The sequence below is a fragment of the Podarcis tiliguerta genome, assembly GCF_965153285.1.
Source record: "Podarcis tiliguerta genome assembly, chromosome: W".
Lineage (NCBI taxonomy): Eukaryota > Metazoa > Chordata > Lepidosauria > Squamata > Lacertidae > Podarcis > Podarcis tiliguerta.
Window position 1 is genome coordinate 22016744 of NC_139552.1, and position 21276 is coordinate 22038019.

A 21276-nucleotide genomic window follows, 5' to 3' on the forward strand; every position below is an offset into this window, starting at 1 on the left:
TTCGACACACGTTCACCGGAGGGCTCGCCCTCGGGGTTTGCCTCAGACCGCTCGTTTTGGTGGGACAATCGAGGAGAGGAGAGGTGGCTGAGGGGCCCTTGGCAGGCAACGGACCCAGAGGGGAACGAGGGTGAGAGGGACATGGACGTGATGGGGGAGGACGTTGGGTTCGAGCATGGCGGCACGGAGATGGAAGCAGAGGAGAACGAGGTCGGCGAAGACATGGAGGACGAGCCGGATATCTCTAACTGGATGCACGCCACGGGGAACGAACTGTATCCACCATTCACCCCCACAACGACGGAGCACCCAGCACCCCCGCCGGAGGAAGGGGAGGGGGGAAGGGGGGGCTTCGAGGGGGGGATGGATGTCAGGGGTTCAGGAGCAGAGTCACTGGAGAGGGAAGAAACAGAGAGCGAGGGGGAGGAGTCGGAAGGAAATGTCAGCGGCGACAGTAGTCCAAGATCTCTGAGTCTCTCCAGTGACTCGGAGGATTCACAGAAAGGGGCCCCCATGGTCAGGGCAAGGGGAGTGCCCAGGGGGACACCTCGGGAAGAAGGGGACTCAGAGAGTAGCAGCTGGAAATCCGGACCAGCGTCCCCCCCAGAGTGCAGTAGGGGGGAGGAGTCTAAGGCATCGGGATCAGGGAGCGCGCAGGCAGAGGGAGAACGTGAGGCAGGAGTGGCCACACCCTCGTCAGGGAGCGAGGAAACGGTCATCCGGAAAGTAAAACGCGCGCGCGCGCCAAGTTCAAATGTACAGGAGGGCGGCAAGGTGGGCAGCCCGGGTAAGGAGCCAGGTCCTAAAGCCCGCCGAAGAGAGGGGGAGGAGTCAGAGGGGTCTAGCTCCGCGTCGGAAGAGTCCAGGAGGAATGAGACCCCGGGGGGTAGTAAGACCCAGAGGAAGAGAGAGAGAAGGAAGAGGTGGAGTAAGATTAGAGTCTTGAACTGGTGCACGGGGGGTGGAGATCCAGACAGAGCATCGCCGGTCTAAAGTCCAGACGTAGGGCTGGGACGCTGAGACTTGTAAATGGAGACTATTCTTCAATAAAGACTTTGATACTGTACTATCGGCTAGCGTTGGTCCTTGGTGAGCTGGGACCCGGAGCCAGCCCTGACAAGAACCATTTCGCTTTGTTCGATTCTTTCACCTCGCTTTGCGATTTTTGGTTAAATATGCATGCACACCTAAAGAACCAAGTGAAATCAACCCATATAAGCTTGTGTTTTTTTGGTTGAATGTGCTTGTCCACTTAAGGAATCAATTGAAATCAACCCATTTAAGCTTATACGAGTTTTTTGGGTGAATATGCTTGCACACCTGAGGATTTAAGTGAAATCAATCCAAATCAGCTTATTCGTCATCTTTCTCGGCAGATGATACCCAATCAAGGCTTATTCCTCCTCTTTGTATGCATATGGAACAAAAAATCCCAGTTTTACTTTTTTGGACCTCTTTCACCTCTCTATCGGTTTTTGGTTGAATATGCTTGAACACCTAATGTACAAAGTGAAAGCAACCCAAATGAAGCTTATTCGTCCTCTTTCGTCCTCTTCGATTCTTTCTCTTCGCTTTGCAATTTTTGGTTAAATATGGATGCACACCTAAAGAACCAAGTGAAATCAACCAAAATCTGGCTTAGACGTCTTCTTTGAAAGCAAAAAATCCCTTTTGCTTTGTTGGAGAGTCTTTCACTCCGCAATGCGATTTTGGGGTGAATTTGCACACTATCTAAAGAACCAAGTGAAATCAACCCATATAAGCTTAACGTGTTTTTTTGGTGAATATGGTTGCACACCTAAGGAACTAAGTGAAATCAATCCAAATCAGCTTATTCGTCATCTTTCTCGGCAGATGATACCCAATCAAGGCTTATTCCTCTGCTTTGTATGCATATGGAACAAAAAATCCCAGTTTTACTTTTTTTGGGCCTCTTTCACCTCTCTATCGGTTTTTGGTTGAACACCTAATGTACAAAGTGAAAGCAACCCAAATGAAGCTTATTCGTCCTCTTTGAAACCAAAAAATCTCTTTCGCTTTCTTCGATTCTTTCTCTTCGCTTTGCAATTCTTGGTTAAATATGGATGCACACCTAAAGAATCAAGTGAAATCAACCAAAATCTGGCTTAGACGTCTTCTTTGAAAGCAAAAAATCCCTTTTGCTTTGTTGGAGAGTCTTTCACTCCGCAATGCGATTTTGGAGTGAATTTGCACACTATCTAAAGAACCAAGTGAAATCAACCCATATAAGCTTGTAAGTGTTTTTTTGGTTGAATGTGCTTGTCCACTTAAGGAATCAATTGAAATCAACCCATTTAAGCTTATACGAGTTTTTTGGGTGAATATGCTTGCACACCTGAGGATTTAAGTGAAATCAATCCAAATCAGCTTATTCGTCATCTTTCTCGGCAGATGATACCCAATCAAGGCTTATTCCTCCTCTTTGTATGCATAGGGAACAAAAAATCCCAGTTTTACTTTTTTGGACCTCTTTCACCTCTCTATCGGTTTTTGGTTGAATATGCTTGAACACCTAATGTACAAAGTGAAAGCAACCCAAATGAAGCTTATTCGTCCTCTTTCGTCCTCTTCGATTCTTTCTCTTCGCTTTGCAATTTTTGGTTAAATATGGATGCACACCTAAAGAACCAAGTGAAATCAACCAAAATCTGGCTTAGACGTCTTCTTTGAAAGCAAAAAATCCCTTTTGCTTTGTTGGAGAGTCTTTCACTCCGCAATGCGATTTTGGGGTGAATTTGCACACTATCTAAAGAACGAAGTGAAATCAACCCATATAAGCTTAACGTGTTTTTTGGGTGAATATGCTTGCACACCTAAGGAACTAAGTGAAATCAATCCGAATCAGCTTATTCGTCATCTTTCTCGGTAGATGATACCCAATCAAGGCTTATTCCTCTGCTTTGTATGCATATGGAACAAAAAATCCCAGTTTTACTTTTTTTGGGCCTCTTTCACCTCTCTATCGGTTTTTGGTTGAACACCTAATGTACAAAGTGAAAGCAACCCAAATGAAGCTTATTCGTCCTCTTTGAAACCAAAAAATCTCTTTCGCTTTCTTCGATTCTTTCTCTTCGCTTTGCAATTTTTGGTTTAAATATGGTTGCACACCTAAAGAATCAAGTGAAATCAACCCATATAAGCTGATACGTGTTTTTTCGGTGAATATGCTTGCAAACCTAAGGAGAAAGGAATCCCAGTTTTTGCTTTGTTTGGGCCTCTTTAAAATCGCTTTCGGTTTTTTTGGTTGAATATGCTTGCACACGTAAGGAACTATGTGAAATCAATCCAAATCAGCTTATTCGTTATCTTTCTCTGCTGATGATACCCAAGCAAGGCTTATTCCTCTTCTTTGTATGCATATGGAACAAGAGATCCCAGTTTTGCTTTTTTGGGGCCTCTTTCACCTCTCTATCGGTTTTTGGTTGCACACCTAATGTACAAAGTGAAATCAACCCATATCAAGCTTATTCATCCTCTTTGAAACCAAAAAGAACCATTTCGCTTTGTTCGATTGTTTCACCTCGCTTTGCGATTTTTGGTTAAATATGCATGCACACCTAAAGAACCAAGTGAAATCAACCCATATAAGCTTGTAAGTGTTTTTTTGGTTGAATGTGCTTGTCCACTAAAGGAATCAATTGAAATCAACCCATTTAAGCTTATACGAGTTTTTTGGGTGAATATGCTTGCACACCTGAGGATTTAAGTGAAATCAATCCAAATCAGCTTATTCGTCATCTTTCTCGGCAGATGATACCCAATCAAGGCTTATTCCTCCTCTTTGTATGCATATGGAACAAAAAATCCCAGTTTTACTTTTTTGGACCTCTTTCACCTCTCTATCGGTTTTTGGTTGAATATGCTTGAACACCTAATGTACAAAGTGAAAGCAACCCAAATGAAGCTTATTCGTCCTCTTTCGTCCTCTTCGATTCTTTCTCTTCGCTTTGCAATTTTTGGTTAAATATGGATGCACACCTAAAGAACCAAGTGAAATCAACCAAAATCTGGCTTAGACGTCTTCTTTGAAAGCAAAAAATCCCTTTTTCTTTGTTGGAGACTCTTTCACTCCGCAATGCGATTTTGGGGTGAATTTGCACACTATCTAAAGAACCAAGTGAAATCAACCCATATAAGCTTAACGTGTTTTTTGGGTGAATATGCTTGCACACCTAAGGAACTAAGTGAATCAGCTTATTCGTCATCTTTCTCGGCAGATGATACCCAATCAAGGCTTATTCCTCTGCTTTGTATGCATATGGAACAAAAAATCCCAGTTTTACTTTTTTTGGGCCTCTTTCACCTCTCTATCGGTTTTTGGTTGAACACCTAATGTACAAAGTGAAAGCAACCCAAATGAAGCTTATTCGTCCTCTTTGAAACCAAAAAATCTCTTTCGCTTTCTTCGATTCTTTCTCTTCGCTTTGCAATTTTTGGTTAAATATGGTTGCACACCTAAAGAATCAAGTGAAATCAACCCATATAAGCTGATACGTGTTTTTTCGGTGAATATGATTGCAAACCTAAGGAGAAAGGAATCCCAGTTTTTGCTTTGTTTGGGCCTCTTTAAAATCGCTTTCGGTTTTTTGGTTGAATATGCTTGCACACGTAAGGAACTATGTGAAATCAATCCAAATCAGCTTATTCGTTATCTTTCTCTGCTGATGATACCCAAGCAAGGCTTATTCCTCTTCTTTGTATGCATATGGAACAAGAGATCCCAGTTTTGCTTTTTTTGGGCCTCTTTCACCTCTCTATCGGTTTTTGGTTGAACACCTAATGTACAAAGTGAAATCAACCCATATCAAGCTTATTCATCCTCTTTGAAACCAAAAAGAACCATTTCGCTTTGTTCGATTCTTTCACCTCGCTTTGCGATTTTTGGTTAAATATGCATGCACACCTAAAGAACCAAGTGAAATCAACCCATATAAGCTTGTGTTTTTTTGGTTGAATGTGCTTGTCCACTTAAGGAATCAATTGAAATCAACCCATTTAAGCTTATACGAGTTTTTTGGGTGAATATGCTTGCACACCTGAGGATTTAAGTGAAATCAATCCAAATCAGCTTATTCGTCATCTTTCTCGGCAGATGATACCCAATCAAGGCTTATTCCTCCTCTTTGTATGCATATGGAACAAAAAATCCCAGTTTTACTTTTTTGGACCTCTTTCACCTCTCTATCGGTTTTTGGTTGAATATGCTTGAACACCTAATGTACAAAGTGAAAGCAACCCAAATGAAGCTTATTCGTCCTCTTTCGTCCTCTTCGATTCTTTCTCTTCGCTTTGCAATTTTTGGTTAAATATGGATGCACACCTAAAGAACCAAGTGAAATCAACCAAAATCTGGCTTAGACGTCTTCTTTGAAAGCAAAAAATCCCTTCTGCTTTGTTGGAGAGTCTTTCACTCCGCAATGCGATTTTGGGGTGAATTTGCACACTATCTAAAGAACCAAGTGAAATCAACCCATATAAGCTTAACGTGTTTTTTGGGTGAATATGCTTGCACACCTAAGGAACTAAGTGAAATCAATCCAAATCAGCTTATTCGTCATCTTTCTCGGCAGATGATACCCAATCAAGGCTTATTCCTCTGCTTTGTATGCATATGGAACAAAAAATCCCAGTTTTACTTTTTTTGGGCCTCTTTCACCTCTCTATCGGTTTTTGGTTGAACACCTAATGTACAAAGTGAAAGCAACCCAAATGAAGCTTATTCGTCCTCTTTGAAACCAAAAAATCTCTTTCGCTTTCTTCGATTCTTTCTCTTCGCTTTGCAATTCTTGGTTAAATATGGATGCACACCTAAAGAATCAAGTGAAATCAACCAAAATCTGGCTTAGACGTCTTCTTTGAAAGCAAAAAATCCCTTTTGCTTTGTTGGAGAGTCTTTCACTCCGCAATGCGATTTTGGGGTGAATTTGCACACTATCTAAAGAACCAAGTGAAATCAACCCATATAAGCTTGTAAGTGTTTTTTTGGTTGAATGTGCTTGCCCACTTAAGGAATCAAGTGAAATCAACCCATTTAAGCTAATACGTGTTTTTTGGGTGAACATGCTTCCACACCTAAGGAATTAAGTGAAAGCAATCCATATCAGCTTATTCGTCATCTTTCTCGGCAGATGATACCCAATCAAGGCTTATTCCTCTGCTTTGTATGCATATGCTACAAAAAATCCCAGTGTCAGGGGTTCAGGAGCAGAGTCACAGGAGAGGGAAGAAACGGAGAGCGAGGGGGAGGAGTCGGAAGGAAATGTCAGCGGCGACAGTAGTCCGAGGTCTCTGAGTCTCTCCAGTGACTCGGAGGATTCACAGAAAGGGGCCCCCATGGTCAGGGCAAGGGGAGTGCCCAGGGGGACACCTCGGGAAGAAGGGGCCAGAGGGGACTCAGAGAGTAGCAGCTGGAAATCCGGACCAGCGTCCCCCCCAGAGTGCAGTAGGGGGGAGGAGTCCAAGGCATCGGGATCAGGGAGCGCGCAGGCAGAGGGAGAACGTGAGGCAGGAGTGACCACACCCTCGTCAGGGAGCGAGGAAACGGTCATCCGGAAAGTAAAACGCGCGCGCGCGCCAAGTTCAAATGTACAGGAGGGCGGCAAGGTGGGCAGCCCGGGTAGGGAGCCAGGTCCTAAAGCCCGCCGAAGAGAGGGGGAGGAGTCAGAGGGGTCAAGCTCGGCGTCGGAAGAGTCCAGGAGGAATGAGACCCCGGGGGGTAGTAAGACCCAGAGGAAGAGAGAGAGAAGGAAGAGGTGGAGTAAGATTAGAGTCTTAAGCTGGTGCACAGGGGGTGGAGATCCAGACAGAGCTTCGCCGGTCTAAAGTCCAGACGTAGGGCTGGGACGCTGAGACTTGTAAATGGAGACTATTCTTCAATAAAGACTTTGATACTGTACGATCGGCTAGCGTTGGTCCTTGGTGAGCTGGGACCCGGAGCCAGCTCTGACACCCAGTTTTACTTTTTGGGGCCTCTTTCACCTCTCTATCGGTTTTTGGTTGAACACCTAATGTACAAAGTGAAAGCAACCCAAATGAAGCTTATTCGTCCTCTTTGAAACCAAAAAATCTCTTTCGCTTTCTTCGATTCTTTCTCTTCGCTTTGCAATTTTTGGTTAAATATGGATGCACACCTAAAGAACCAAGTGAAATCAACCAAAATCTGGCTTAGACGTCTTCTTTGAAAGCAAAAAATCCCTTTTGCTTTGTTGGAGAGTCTTTCACTCCACAATGCGATTTTGGGGTGAATTTGCACACTATCTAAAGAACCAAGTGAAATCAACCCATATAAGCTTGTAAGTGTTTTTTGGTTGAATGTGCTTGCCCACTTAAGGAATCAAGTGAAATGAACCCATTTAAGCTTAAACGTGTTTTTTGGGTTAATATGCATGCACACCTAAGGAACTAAGTGAAATCAATCCAAATCAGCTTATTCGTCGTCTTTCTCGGCAGATGATACCCAATCAAGGCTTATTCCTCTGCTTTGTATGCATATGGAACAAAAAATCCCAGTTTTACTTTTTTTGGGCCTCTTTCACCTCTCTATCGGTTTTTGGTTGAACACCTAATGTACAAAGTGAAAGCAACCCAAATGAAGCTTATTCGTCCTCTTTGAAACCAAAAAATCTCTTTCGCTTTCTTCGATTCTTTCTCTTCGCTTTGCAATTTTTGGTTAAATATGGATGCACACCTAAAGAATCAAGTGAAATCAACCAAAATCTGGCTTAGACGTCTACTTTGAAAGCAAAAAATCCCTTTTGCTTTGTTGGAGAGTCTTTCACTCCGCAATGCGATTTTGGGGTGAATTTGCACACTATCTAAAGAACCAAGTGAAATCAACCCATATAAGCTTGTAAGTGTTTTTTTGGTTGAATTTGCTTGCCCACTTAAGGAATCAAGTGAAATCAACCCATTTAAGCTAATACGTGTTTTTTGGGTGAACATGCTTGCACACCTAAGGAATTAAGTGAAAGCAATCCATATCAGCTTATTCGTCATCTTTCTTGGCAGATGATACCCAATCAAGGCTTATTTCTCTTCTGTGTATGCATATGGAACAAGAGATCCCAGTTTTGCTTTTTTTGGGCCTCTTTCACCTCTCTATCGGTTTTTGGTTGAACACCTAATGTACAAAGTGAAATCAACCCATATCAAGCTTATTCATCCTCTTTGAAACCAAAAAGAACCATTTCGCTTTGTTCGATTGTTTCACCTCGCTTTGCGATTTTTGGTTAAATATGCATGCACACCTAAAGAACCAAGTGAAATCAACCCATATAAGCTTGTAAGTGTTTTTTTGGTTGAATGTGCTTGTCCACTAAAGGAATCAATTGAAATCAACCCATTTAAGCTTATACGAGTTTTTTGGGTGAATATGCTTGCACACCTGAGGATTTAAGTGAAATCAATCCAAATCAGCTTATTCGTCATCTTTCTCGGCAGATGATACCCAATCAAGGCTTATTCCTCCTCTTTGTATGCATATGGAACAAAAAATCCCAGTTTTACTTTTTTGGACCTCTTTCACCTCTCTATCGGTTTTTGGTTGAATATGCTTGAACACCTAATGTACAAAGTGAAAGCAACCCAAATGAAGCTTATTCGTCCTCTTTCGTCCTCTTCGATTCTTTCTCTTCGCTTTGCAATTTTTGGTTAAATATGGATGCACACCTAAAGAACCAAGTGAAATCAACCAAAATCTGGCTTAGACGTCTTCTTTGAAAGCAAAAAATCCCTTTTGCTTTGTTGGAGAGTCTTTCACTCCACAATGCGATTTTGGGGTGAATTTGCACACTATCTAAAGAACCAAGTGAAATCAACCCATATAAGCTTGTAAGTGTTTTTTGGTTGAATGTGCTTGCCCACTTAAGGAATCAAGTGAAATGAACCCATTTAAGCTTAAACGTGTTTTTTGGGTTAATATGCATGCACACCTAAGGAACTAAGTGAAATCAATCCAAATCAGCTTATTCGTCGTCTTTCTCGGCAGATGATACCCAATCAAGGCTTATTCCTCTGCTTTGTATGCATATGGAACAAAAAATCCCAGTTTTACTTTTTTTGGGCCTCTTTCACCTCTCTATCGGTTTTTGGTTGAACACCTAATGTACAAAGTGAAAGCAACCCAAATGAAGCTTATTCGTCCTCTTTGAAACCAAAAAATCTCTTTCGCTTTCTTCGATTCTTTCTCTTCGCTTTGCAATTTTTGGTTAAATATGGATGCACACCTAAAGAATCAAGTGAAATCAACCAAAATCTGGCTTAGACGTCTACTTTGAAAGCAAAAAATCCCTTTTGCTTTGTTGGAGAGTCTTTCACTCCGCAATGCGATTTTGGGGTGAATTTGCACACTATCTAAAGAACCAAGTGAAATCAACCCATATAAGCTTGTAAGTGTTTTTTTGGTTGAATTTGCTTGCCCACTTAAGGAATCAAGTGAAATCAACCCATTTAAGCTAATACGTGTTTTTTGGGTGAACATGCTTGCACACCTAAGGAATTAAGTGAAAGCAATCCATATCAGCTTATTCGTCATCTTTCTTGGCAGATGATACCCAATCAAGGCTTATTTCTCTTCTTTGTATGCATATGGAACAAGAGATCCCAGTTTTGCTTTTTTTGGGCCTCTTTCACCTCTCTATCGGTTTTTGGTTGAACACCTAATGTACAAAGTGAAATCAACCCATATCAAGCTTATTCATCCTCTTTGAAACCAAAAAGAACCATTTCGCTTTGTTCGATTGTTTCACCTCGCTTTGCGATTTTTGGTTAAATATGCATGCACACCTAAAGAACCAAGTGAAATCAACCCATATAAGCTTGTAAGTGTTTTTTTGGTTGAATGTGCTTGTCCACTAAAGGAATCAATTGAAATCAACCCATTTAAGCTTATACGAGTTTTTTGGGTGAATATGCTTGCACACCTGAGGATTTAAGTGAAATCAATCCAAATCAGCTTATTCGTCATCTTTCTCGGCAGATGATACCCAATCAAGGCTTATTCCTCCTCTTTGTATGCATATGGAACAAAAAATCCCAGTTTTACTTTTTTGGACCTCTTTCACCTCTCTATCGGTTTTTGGTTGAATATGCTTGAACACCTAATGTACAAAGTGAAAGCAACCCAAATGAAGCTTATTCGTCCTCTTTCGTCCTCTTCGATTCTTTCTCTTCGCTTTGCAATTTTTGGTTAAATATGGATGCACACCTAAAGAACCAAGTGAAATCAACCAAAATCTGGCTTAGACGTCTTCTTTGAAAGCAAAAAATCCCTTTTGCTTTGTTGGAGAGTCTTTCACTCCGCAATGCGATTTTGGGGTGAATTTGCACACTATCTAAAGAACCAAGTGAAATCAACCCATATAAGCTTAACGTGTTTTTTGGGTGAATATGCTTGCACACCTAAGGAACTAAGTGAAATCAATCCAAATCAGCTTATTCGTCATCTTTCTCGGCAGATGATACCCAATCAAGGCTTATTCCTCTGCTTTGTATGCATATGGAACAAAAAATCCCAGTTTTACTTTTTTTGGGCCTCTTTCACCTCTCTATCGGTTTTTGGTTGAACACCTAATGTACAAAGTGAAAGCAACCCAAATGAAGCTTATTCGTCCTCTTTGAAACCAAAAAATCTCTTTCGCTTTCTTCGATTCTTTCTCTTCGCTTTGCAATTCTTGGTTAAATATGGATGCACACCTAAAGAATCAAGTGAAATCAACCAAAATCTGGCTTAGACGTCTTCTTTGAAAGCAAAAAATCCCTTTTGCTTTGTTGGAGAGTCTTTCACTCCGCAATGCGATTTTGGGGTGAATTTGCACACTATCTAAAGAACCAAGTGAAATCAACCCATATAAGCTTGTAAGTGTTTTTTTGGTTGAATGTGCTTGCCCACTTAAGGAATCAAGTGAAATCAACCCATTTAAGCTAATACGTGTTTTTTGGGTGAACATGCTTCCACACCTAAGGAATTAAGTGAAAGCAATCCATATCAGCTTATTCGTCATCTTTCTCGGCAGATGATACCCAATCAAGGCTTATTCCTCTGCTTTGTATGCATATGCTACAAAAAATCCCAGTGTCAGGGGTTCAGGAGCAGAGTCACAGGAGAGGGAAGAAACGGAGAGCGAGGGGGAGGAGTCGGAAGGAAATGTCAGCGGCGACAGTAGTCCGAGGTCTCTGAGTCTCTCCAGTGACTCGGAGGATTCACAGAAAGGGGCCCCCATGGTCAGGGCAAGGGGAGTGCCCAGGGGGACACCTCGGGAAGAAGGGGCCAGAGGGGACTCAGAGAGTAGCAGCTGGAAATCCGGACCAGCGTCCCCCCCAGAGTGCAGTAGGGGGGAGGAGTCCAAGGCATCGGGATCAGGGAGCGCGCAGGCAGAGGGAGAACGTGAGGCAGGAGTGACCACACCCTCGTCAGGGAGCGAGGAAACGGTCATCCGGAAAGTAAAACGCGCGCGCGCGCCAAGTTCAAATGTACAGGAGGGCGGCAAGGTGGGCAGCCCGGGTAGGGAGCCAGGTCCTAAAGCCCGCCGAAGAGAGGGGGAGGAGTCAGAGGGGTCAAGCTCGGCGTCGGAAGAGTCCAGGAGGAATGAGACCCCGGGGGGTAGTAAGACCCAGAGGAAGAGAGAGAGAAGGAAGAGGTGGAGTAAGATTAGAGTCTTAAGCTGGTGCACAGGGGGTGGAGATCCAGACAGAGCTTCGCCGGTCTAAAGTCCAGACGTAGGGCTGGGACGCTGAGACTTGTAAATGGAGACTATTCTTCAATAAAGACTTTGATACTGTACGATCGGCTAGCGTTGGTCCTTGGTGAGCTGGGACCCGGAGCCAGCTCTGACACCCAGTTTTACTTTTTGGGGCCTCTTTCACCTCTCTATCGGTTTTTGGTTGAACACCTAATGTACAAAGTGAAAGCAACCCAAATGAAGCTTATTCGTCCTCTTTGAAACCAAAAAATCTCTTTCGCTTTCTTCGATTCTTTCTCTTCGCTTTGCAATTTTTGGTTAAATATGGATGCACACCTAAAGAACCAAGTGAAATCAACCAAAATCTGGCTTAGACGTCTTCTTTGAAAGCAAAAAATCCCTTTTGCTTTGTTGGAGAGTCTTTCACTCCACAATGTGATTTTGGGGTGAATTTGCACACTATCTAAAGAACCAAGTGAAATCAACCCATATAAGCTTGTAAGTGTTTTTTGGTTGAATGTGCTTGCCCACTTAAGGAATCAAGTGAAATGAACCCATTTAAGCTTAAACGTGTTTTTTGGGTTAATATGCATGCACACCTAAGGAACTAAGTGAAATCAATCCAAATCAGCTTATTCGTCGTCTTTCTCGGCAGATGATACCCAATCAAGGCTTATTCCTCTGCTTTGTATGCATATGGAACAAAAAATCCCAGTTTTACTTTTTTTGGGCCTCTTTCACCTCTCTATCGGTTTTTGGTTGAACACCTAATGTACAAAGTGAAAGCAACCCAAATGAAGCTTATTCGTCCTCTTTGAAACCAAAAAATCTCTTTCGCTTTCTTCGATTCTTTCTCTTCGCTTTGCAATTTTTGGTTAAATATGGATGCACACCTAAAGAATCAAGTGAAATCAACCAAAATCTGGCTTAGACGTCTACTTTGAAAGCAAAAAATCCCTTTTGCTTTGTTGGAGAGTCTTTCACTCCGCAATGCGATTTTGGGGTGAATTTGCACACTATCTAAAGAACCAAGTGAAATCAACCCATATAAGCTTGTAAGTGTTTTTTTGGTTGAATTTGCTTGCCCACTTAAGGAATCAAGTGAAATCAACCCATTTAAGCTAATACGTGTTTTTTGGGTGAACATGCTTGCACACCTAAGGAATTAAGTGAAAGCAATCCATATCAGCTTATTCGTCATCTTTCTTGGCAGATGATACCCAATCAAGGCTTATTTCTCTTCTTTGTATGCATATGGAACAAGAGATCCCAGTTTTGCTTTTTTTGGGCCTCTTTCACCTCTCTATCGGTTTTTGGTTGAACACCTAATGTACAAAGTGAAATCAACCCATATCAAGCTTATTCATCCTCTTTGAAACCAAAAAGAACCATTTCGCTTTGTTCGATTGTTTCACCTCGCTTTGCGATTTTTGGTTAAATATGCATGCACACCTAAAGAACCAAGTGAAATCAACCCATATAAGCTTGTAAGTGTTTTTTTGGTTGAATGTGCTTGTCCACTAAAGGAATCAATTGAAATCAACCCATTTAAGCTTATACGAGTTTTTTGGGTGAATATGCTTGCACACCTGAGGATTTAAGTGAAATCAATCCAAATCAGCTTATTCGTCATCTTTCTCGGCAGATGATACCCAATCAAGGCTTATTCCTCCTCTTTGTATGCATATGGAACAAAAAATCCCAGTTTTACTTTTTTGGACCTCTTTCACCTCTCTATCGGTTTTTGGTTGAATATGCTTGAACACCTAATGTACAAAGTGAAAGCAACCCAAATGAAGCTTATTCGTCCTCTTTCGTCCTCTTCGATTCTTTCTCTTCGCTTTGCAATTTTTGGTTAAATATGGATGCACACCTAAAGAACCAAGTGAAATCAACCAAAATCTGGCTTAGACGTCTTCTTTGAAAGCAAAAAATCCCTTTTGCTTTGTTGTAGAGTCTTTCACTCCGCAATGCGATTTTGGGGTGAATTTGCACACTATCTAAAGAACCAAGTGAAATCAACCCATATAAGCTTAACGTGTTTTTTGGGTGAATATGCTTGCACACCTAAGGAACTAAGTGAAATCAATCCAAATCAGCTTATTCGTCATCTTTCTCGGCAGATGATACCCAATCAAGGCTTATTCCTCTGCTTTGTATGCATATGGAACAAAAAATCCCAGTTTTACTTTTTTTGGGCCTCTTTCACCTCTCTATCGGTTTTTGGTTGAACACCTAATGTACAAAGTGAAAGCAACCCAAATGAAGCTTATTCGTCCTCTTTGAAACCAAAAAATCTCTTTCGCTTTCTTCGATTCTTTCTCTTCGCTTTGCAATTCTTGGTTAAATATGGATGCACACCTAAAGAATCAAGTGAAATCAACCAAAATCTGGCTTAGACGTCTTCTTTGAAAGCAAAAAATCCCTTTTGCTTTGTTGGAGAGTCTTTCACTCCGCAATGCGATTTTGGGGTGAATTTGCACACTATCTAAAGAACCAAGTGAAATCAACCCATATAAGCTTGTAAGTGTTTTTTTGGTTGAATGTGCTTGCCCACTTAAGGAATCAAGTGAAATCAACCCATTTAAGCTAATACGTGTTTTTTGGGTGAACATGCTTCCACACCTAAGGAATTAAGTGAAAGCAATCCATATCAGCTTATTCGTCATCTTTCTCGGCAGATGATACCCAATCAAGGCTTATTCCTCTGCTTTGTATGCATATGCTACAAAAAATCCCAGTGTCAGGGGTTCAGGAGCAGAGTCACAGGAGAGGGAAGAAACGGAGAGCGAGGGGGAGGAGTCGGAAGGAAATGTCAGCGGCGACAGTAGTCCGAGGTCTCTGAGTCTCTCCAGTGACTCGGAGGATTCACAGAAAGGGGCCCCCATGGTCAGGGCAAGGGGAGTGCCCAGGGGGACACCTCGGGAAGAAGGGGCCAGAGGGGACTCAGAGAGTAGCAGCTGGAAATCCGGACCAGCGTCCCCCCCAGAGTGCAGTAGGGGGGAGGAGTCCAAGGCATCGGGATCAGGGAGCGCGCAGGCAGAGGGAGAACGTGAGGCAGGAGTGACCACACCCTCGTCAGGGAGCGAGGAAACGGTCATCCGGAAAGTAAAACGCGCGCGCGCGCCAAGTTCAAATGTACAGGAGGGCGGCAAGGTGGGCAGCCCGGGTAGGGAGCCAGGTCCTAAAGCCCGCCGAAGAGAGGGGGAGGAGTCAGAGGGGTCAAGCTCGGCGTCGGAAGAGTCCAGGAGGAATGAGACCCCGGGGGGTAGTAAGACCCAGAGGAAGAGAGAGAGAAGGAAGAGGTGGAGTAAGATTAGAGTCTTAAGCTGGTGCACAGGGGGTGGAGATCCAGACAGAGCTTCGCCGGTCTAAAGTCCAGACGTAGGGCTGGGACGCTGAGACTTGTAAATGGAGACTATTCTTCAATAAAGACTTTGATACTGTACGATCGGCTAGCGTTGGTCCTTGGTGAGCTGGGACCCGGAGCCAGCTCTGACACCCAGTTTTACTTTTTGGGGCCTCTTTCACCTCTCTATCGGTTTTTGGTTGAACACCTAATGTACAAAGTGAAAGCAACCCAAATGAAGCTTATTCGTCCTCTTTGAAACCAAAAAATCTCTTTCGCTTTCTTCGATTCTTTCTCTTCGCTTTGCAATTTTTGGTTAAATATGGATGCACACCTAAAGAACCAAGTGAAATCAACCAAAATCTGGCTTAGACGTCTTCTTTGAAAGCAAAAAATCCCTTTTGCTTTGTTGGAGAGTCTTTCACTCCACAATGCGATTTTGGGGTGAATTTGCACACTATCTAAAGAACCAAGTGAAATCAACCCATATAAGCTTGTAAGTGTTTTTTGGTTGAATGTGCTTGCCCACTTAAGGAATCAAGTGAAATGAACCCATTTAAGCTTAAACGTGTTTTTTGGGTTAATATGCATGCACACCTAAGGAACTAAGTGAAATCAATCCAAATCAGCTTATTCGTCGTCTTTCTCGGCAGATGATACCCAATCAAGGCTTATTCCTCTGCTTTGTATGCATATGGAACAAAAAATCCCAGTTTTACTTTTTTTGGGCCTCTTTCACCTCTCTATCGGTTTTTGGTTGAACACCTAATGTACAAAGTGAAAGCAACCCAAATGAAGCTTATTCGTCCTCTTTGAAACCAAAAAATCTCTTTCGCTTTCTTCGATTCTTTCTCTTCGCTTTGCAATTTTTGGTTAAATATGGATGCTGTCAGGGCTGGCTCCGGGTCCCAGCTCACCAAGGACCAACGCTAGCCGATAGTACAGTATCAAAGTCTTTATTGAAGAATAGTCTCCATTACAAGTCTCAGCGTCCCAGCCCTACGTCTGGACTCTAGACCGGCGAAGCTCTGTCTGGATCTCCACCCCCCGTGCACCAGTTCAAGACTCTAATCTTACTCCACCTCTTCCTTCTCTCTCTCTTCCTCTGGGTCTTACTACCCCCCGGGGTCTCATTCCTCCTGGACTCTTCCGATGCGGAGCTAGACCCCTCTGACTCCTCCCCCTCTCTTCGGCGGGCTTTAGGACCTGGCTCCTTACCCGGGCTGCCCACCTTGCCGCCCTCCTGTACATTTGAACTTGGCGCGCGCGCGCGTTTTACTTTCCGAATGACCGTTTCCTCGCTCCCTGACGAGGGTGTGGCCACTCCTGCCTCACGTTCTCCCTCTGCCTGCGCGCTCCCTGATCCCGATGCCTTGGACTCCTCCCCCCTACTGCACTCTGGGGGGGACGCTGGTCCGGATTTCCAGCTGCTACTCTCTGAGTCCCCTTCTTCCCGAGGTGTCCCCCTGGGCACTCCCCTTGCCCTGACCATGGGGGCCCCTTTCTGTGAATCCTCCGAGTCACTGGAGAGACTCAGAGATCTTGGACTACTGTCGCCGCTGACATTTCCTTCCGACTCCTCCCCCTCGCTCTCTGTTTCTTCCCTCTCCAGTGACTCTGCTCCTGAACCCCTGACATCCATCCCCCCCTCGAAGCCCCCCCTTCCCCCCTCCCCTTCCTCCGGCGGGGGTGCTGGGTGCTCCGTCGTTGTGGGGGTGAATGGTGGATACAGTTCGTCCCCCGTGGCGTGCATCCAGTTAGAGAAATCCGGCTCGTCCTCCATGTCTTCGCCGACCTCGTTCTCCTCTGCTTCCATCTCCGTGCCGCCATGCTCGAACCCAACGTCCTCCCCCATCACGTCCATGTCCCTCTCACCCTCGTTCCCCTCTGGGTCCGTTGCCTGCCAAGGGCCCCTCAGCCACCTCTCCTCTCCTCGATTGTCCCACCAAAACGAGCGGTCTGAGGCAAACCCCGAGGGCGAGCCCTCCGGTGAACGTGTGTCTAATGGTGGTTCTTCGTCCGAGGTAAATCCCTGGAACGTGCTGGTAGAAAGCGTGGGTGTGAAAAGCCAGTCGTCGAAATACTCGGCTGGCATGGGCCTGTGTGGGAACAAGGCCTGAAACTCCTCTTTGAGGAGAGGCTCGTCCAGGGCATAGTCCGGCACCCAACTGTTGGCGCTGGCCGGGGTACCTTCCCTTGCGAGAAAATATTCTACTCCCTCTTCCCCCCATCTCGAGTCCAAAATCTCTGTGACCTGGTTGATGGGTTCCCTTCTTGGCGACTCCCTCCTTGGGGGGATCTCCTCATACCGGTCTGGTGCCGTGCCCTGCGCCTGAAATCGGTGAGGTGCTTTGTAGGGCGTGAGCACCGACCTATGGAATACTGGGTGCATTCTGGATCCTTCCGGAAGTGTCAACCGGAAGGCCACTGGATTGATCTGTGCCTCAACTAGGTAAGGTCCTAGCTGCTTATGTCCGAGTTTCTTCTTAGCTAAGGATCTGGTCGGCACTGCGTGGGCCGCTAACCACACCCAGTCTCCCACCTGTATGTCTTCACCAACCCTCCTGTGCTTGTCAGCCTGCAGTTTGTATGCGTGCTTTGCCAGCTCTAACTGCCTCCTAAGTTGCTCGTGGACTTCCTGCAATTCCGCCGCCAAGACTTCCGCTGCCTGTGGCTCCCCCTCCCCCAGTCTCTCTAATCCCGGGAAGGTTCTGGGATGCCTCCCGTTGTTGGCGAAGAACGGCGTCACCCCTGTGGACACGTGCTTCGTGTTGTTGTAAGCGAACTCAGCGAGCGGCAGGTAGTCCACCCATGTCGTCGGCTGTTGATTTGCGTAGCATCTCAGGTACTGCTGCATGACGGCGTTGACGCGTTCCGCTTGTCCATTGGTCTGCGGGTGTCTCGCCGACGCTAGGTTGATCTTGACGTTCAGGAAACCCATCAGCTTCTGCCAGAAGCTCGAAATGAACTGGCGCCCCCTGTCGGACAAGATAGACCGTGGCAGTCCATGCACTCTGAAGACGTGGTCTATGAACAGTTTGGCGGTCTGTTCTGCCGTGGCGACCTTCGCGCACGGAATGAAGTGGGCCATTTTAGTGAACATGTCCACCACCACTAGCACTGCCGTTTTACCCCTTGAGCTGGGTAAATCCGTGACAAAGTCCAGGGCCACCCTCTCCCACGGTTCGCTCGGAGTCTGCAGCGGTTCGAGCAGTCCCGCCGGAGGTTTGTGGACTGACTTGGCCCTTTGGCAGGTGTCGCACCTCGAGACGTACTCCGCGACTTCCCCCCGCATCTTGGGCCACCAAAAATCTCTGGCAACGAGTTCTGCCGTCTTCTCCTTGCCAAAGTGCCCGGCGGTGGGTGCGTCGTGTAGCTGCTGCAGTACTTTCGCCCGGAGGTCGTCTCCCGGTACGTAGAGGGCCCCTCTGCGGATGAGCAATCCGTCTCGTACTTGGAACTCGTCGTCCTTCACCGTGCCCTTGTGCACCTCCTCCATCTTGGCTTGTGCAAAGGGGTCCCTCTGCAGTGCTCGACGGACCGCCTCCAAGTCCACGGTTGCTGCAGCGCACGCCCACGCTTTCGGAGCGAAAATGTGCTTGGCCGCTGCTGGTGCCGCCTCTTCGAGGTATTGCGGCTTCCTGGACAGTGCATCCGCCATGATGTTGTTGTCGCCTGGGATGTATTCTATCCTGAAGTCGAAATCCGCGAAAAATTCCGCCCATCTGATGTGCCGCTGGTTTAGGAATCTTGCCGTGCGCCAGTACTCCAGGTTCTTATGATCCGTGCGGACCTGCACGGTGTGCTTGGCCCCGACGAGGAAGTGTCGCCACGCCTTGAATGCTGCATGAATGGCCAGCAACTCCCTGTCCCAGATGGTGTAGTTTTGCTCCGACTTGCTGAGCTTCCTAGAGTAGAAGGCACACGGTCTCCAGTCCCCATGCGGGTCCTCCTGCAACAGTACGGCGCCCACGGCTCTGTCTGAGGCGTCTGTTTCAACCCTCATCGGTTTGCTGGGATTCACATGCAGTAGCTGCCCTTCGGACGAGAAGAGACGCTTAAGGTTCTGAAAGGACTGCTCCGCTTGCTCCGTCCAGATGAACTTCTTCTTCTTAGAGCTGAGCGTGTCAGTAATGGCCGCCGTCTGCATCGCGAACCCCTTGATGAACTTGCGGTAAAAGTTGGCGAACCCCACAAACCGCTGGACCTCCTTCCGATTGCGCGGGCTCTGCCAGTCCAACACTGCGCGAACCTTGGCGCTGTCCATGGCAAGCCCCTTGTCCGACAGCTTGTAGCCTAGGAAATCCACCTCCGTCCTGTCGAACTGGCACTTCTCCAGCTTGGCATACAGCCGATGCTCCTGCAGTCTCTGCAGAACTGCCTTGACGTCACCTTCGTGGGCCTCCTCCGATTCTGAGAATATCAGGATGTCGTCCAAGAAGCAGACGCATGTCTTGTAGAGGAGACCCGCCAGGACGTGATGCATGAAAGCTTGAAAACAGTGGGCGCCATTTTGTAAACCGAAGGGCATAACTCTGTATTCATATGTGCCCAGGGGCGTGAACATGGCAGTCTTCCACTCGTCTCCTTCCCGTATGCGAATCAGGTTGTACGCCCCTCGCAGATCCAACTTTGTAAAAACGCGTCCTTTCCTCGCCGTCGCCAGCAGGTCATCTATCTTGGGCATGGGAAAGGCCGCGGGCTTGGTTCTGGAATTTAAAATTCTGAAGTCTACCACAAGTCTTTTTTGGGGCGTGTCCCTCTTCTTCACAAAGAATACAGGACTGCCCCCCGCTGCCTTCGACTCCCGGATGAAACCGCGCTTCAAGTTGAGGTCTATGAACTCCTTGAGCTCCTGCAGCTCATCCTCAGACATGGAATACAGTTTCCCGGCTGGCAGCGTCGCTCCTGGCAGGAGGTCAATCTTGCAGTCATAGGGCCTGTGGGGGGGCAGCTTGTCCGCTTCCTTCTCGCAGAAAACCTCCAAAAACGCTGCATACTTGCGAGGCACTGCTTGCAGCGTGCCTAATTGTAGCTGCGGGTCGTCCCCTCCTTCTTCCGGGCTAGGAAGGATGCAATGTTCCGCGCAATAGGAGGAGCCGAAGGTCAGTTGGCGTTGGTACCACGCCAATGCTGGGCTGTGCCTGTGCAGCCAACTCATGCCGAGGACTACCGGCGTGTCCGACAGGTGTGTGACATTAAAGCTGATGACTTCTCGGTGATTTCCAATCCGCATCACCATTGGTTGCGTTTGTTGCACCACCTGCCCCCCTAACAAGTCTCTGCCATCCACCGTGACAACGTTCAGGGGCAGCGTGGCTGGTAGCAGTGGTATATTGTGCTGCTGAATGAATTCCAGTCCCATAAAGTCAGCGTTGCTGCCGGAGTCAATGGTGATCGGCACCTCCAGAGTGCGTCCATTGGGCAGTTGGAGAGACGCTGTAAGCTGCACCACTGGTTTGGGTGGGAGGGGGTCTGTGGGTTGCAAAAGTGCTGGGGATTGTTTCATTGACTTGTCTGACTGGACCCCAGTGCCTCTTCCTCCAGCCAGACTCTGTCGTTTAACTGTTGCTGCGTTTTCAATTGAGCTGCTTCAGCGACTGTTGCGGAGGCTGCAGTGTGCTTGTGGAGCCTCTGGGGACACTCTTTCGCCATGTGTTGAGCACTGTCGTAGATGTAGCACTTCCTGTTCCCTCTAGGAGGCTTCGTTTTGGCTGCTCCCGGTGTTAGGGCTCTGTTAGCTGACTGAGCCCTGGCACCTCCTATCTCCATCGGCTCTTCTCCCCCTCCCTGCGAGGGTGTGGAGTGCGCACGCGCTGCTTCTCTGGGAAAGAAGGGAGGTGCTCTGGCTGGTGCCCTTCCCCAACGCCCTTCCTCCCTGTTGCAAGGACGTTCTTCCAGATGCACCCCGATCTCCAGAGCCCTCTGGACTACCTGCTGGGTGCTCCTTGGTCTCTCCCCTCTTCCAATCTCCGCTTTTACATCTGCATTCAACCCCTCCCAAAAGAGGTCTCTGACTGGCGCAGAATCTTTTTCCCACCCCAGGGCATGAACCAGTCCGAAAAATCGAGTATGGTACTGCCTCACGCTGGCTTTGCCTTGTTTAAGTCCATGTATGTCCCTCCTGGCAATATCGACGTCTACCTTTGATAAAAAGCATGAGTCCATTGCTTTAATAAAAGCCTTCGCATCTTGGAGCGCTGGATCATTGTCCCTCCATAGATTCCG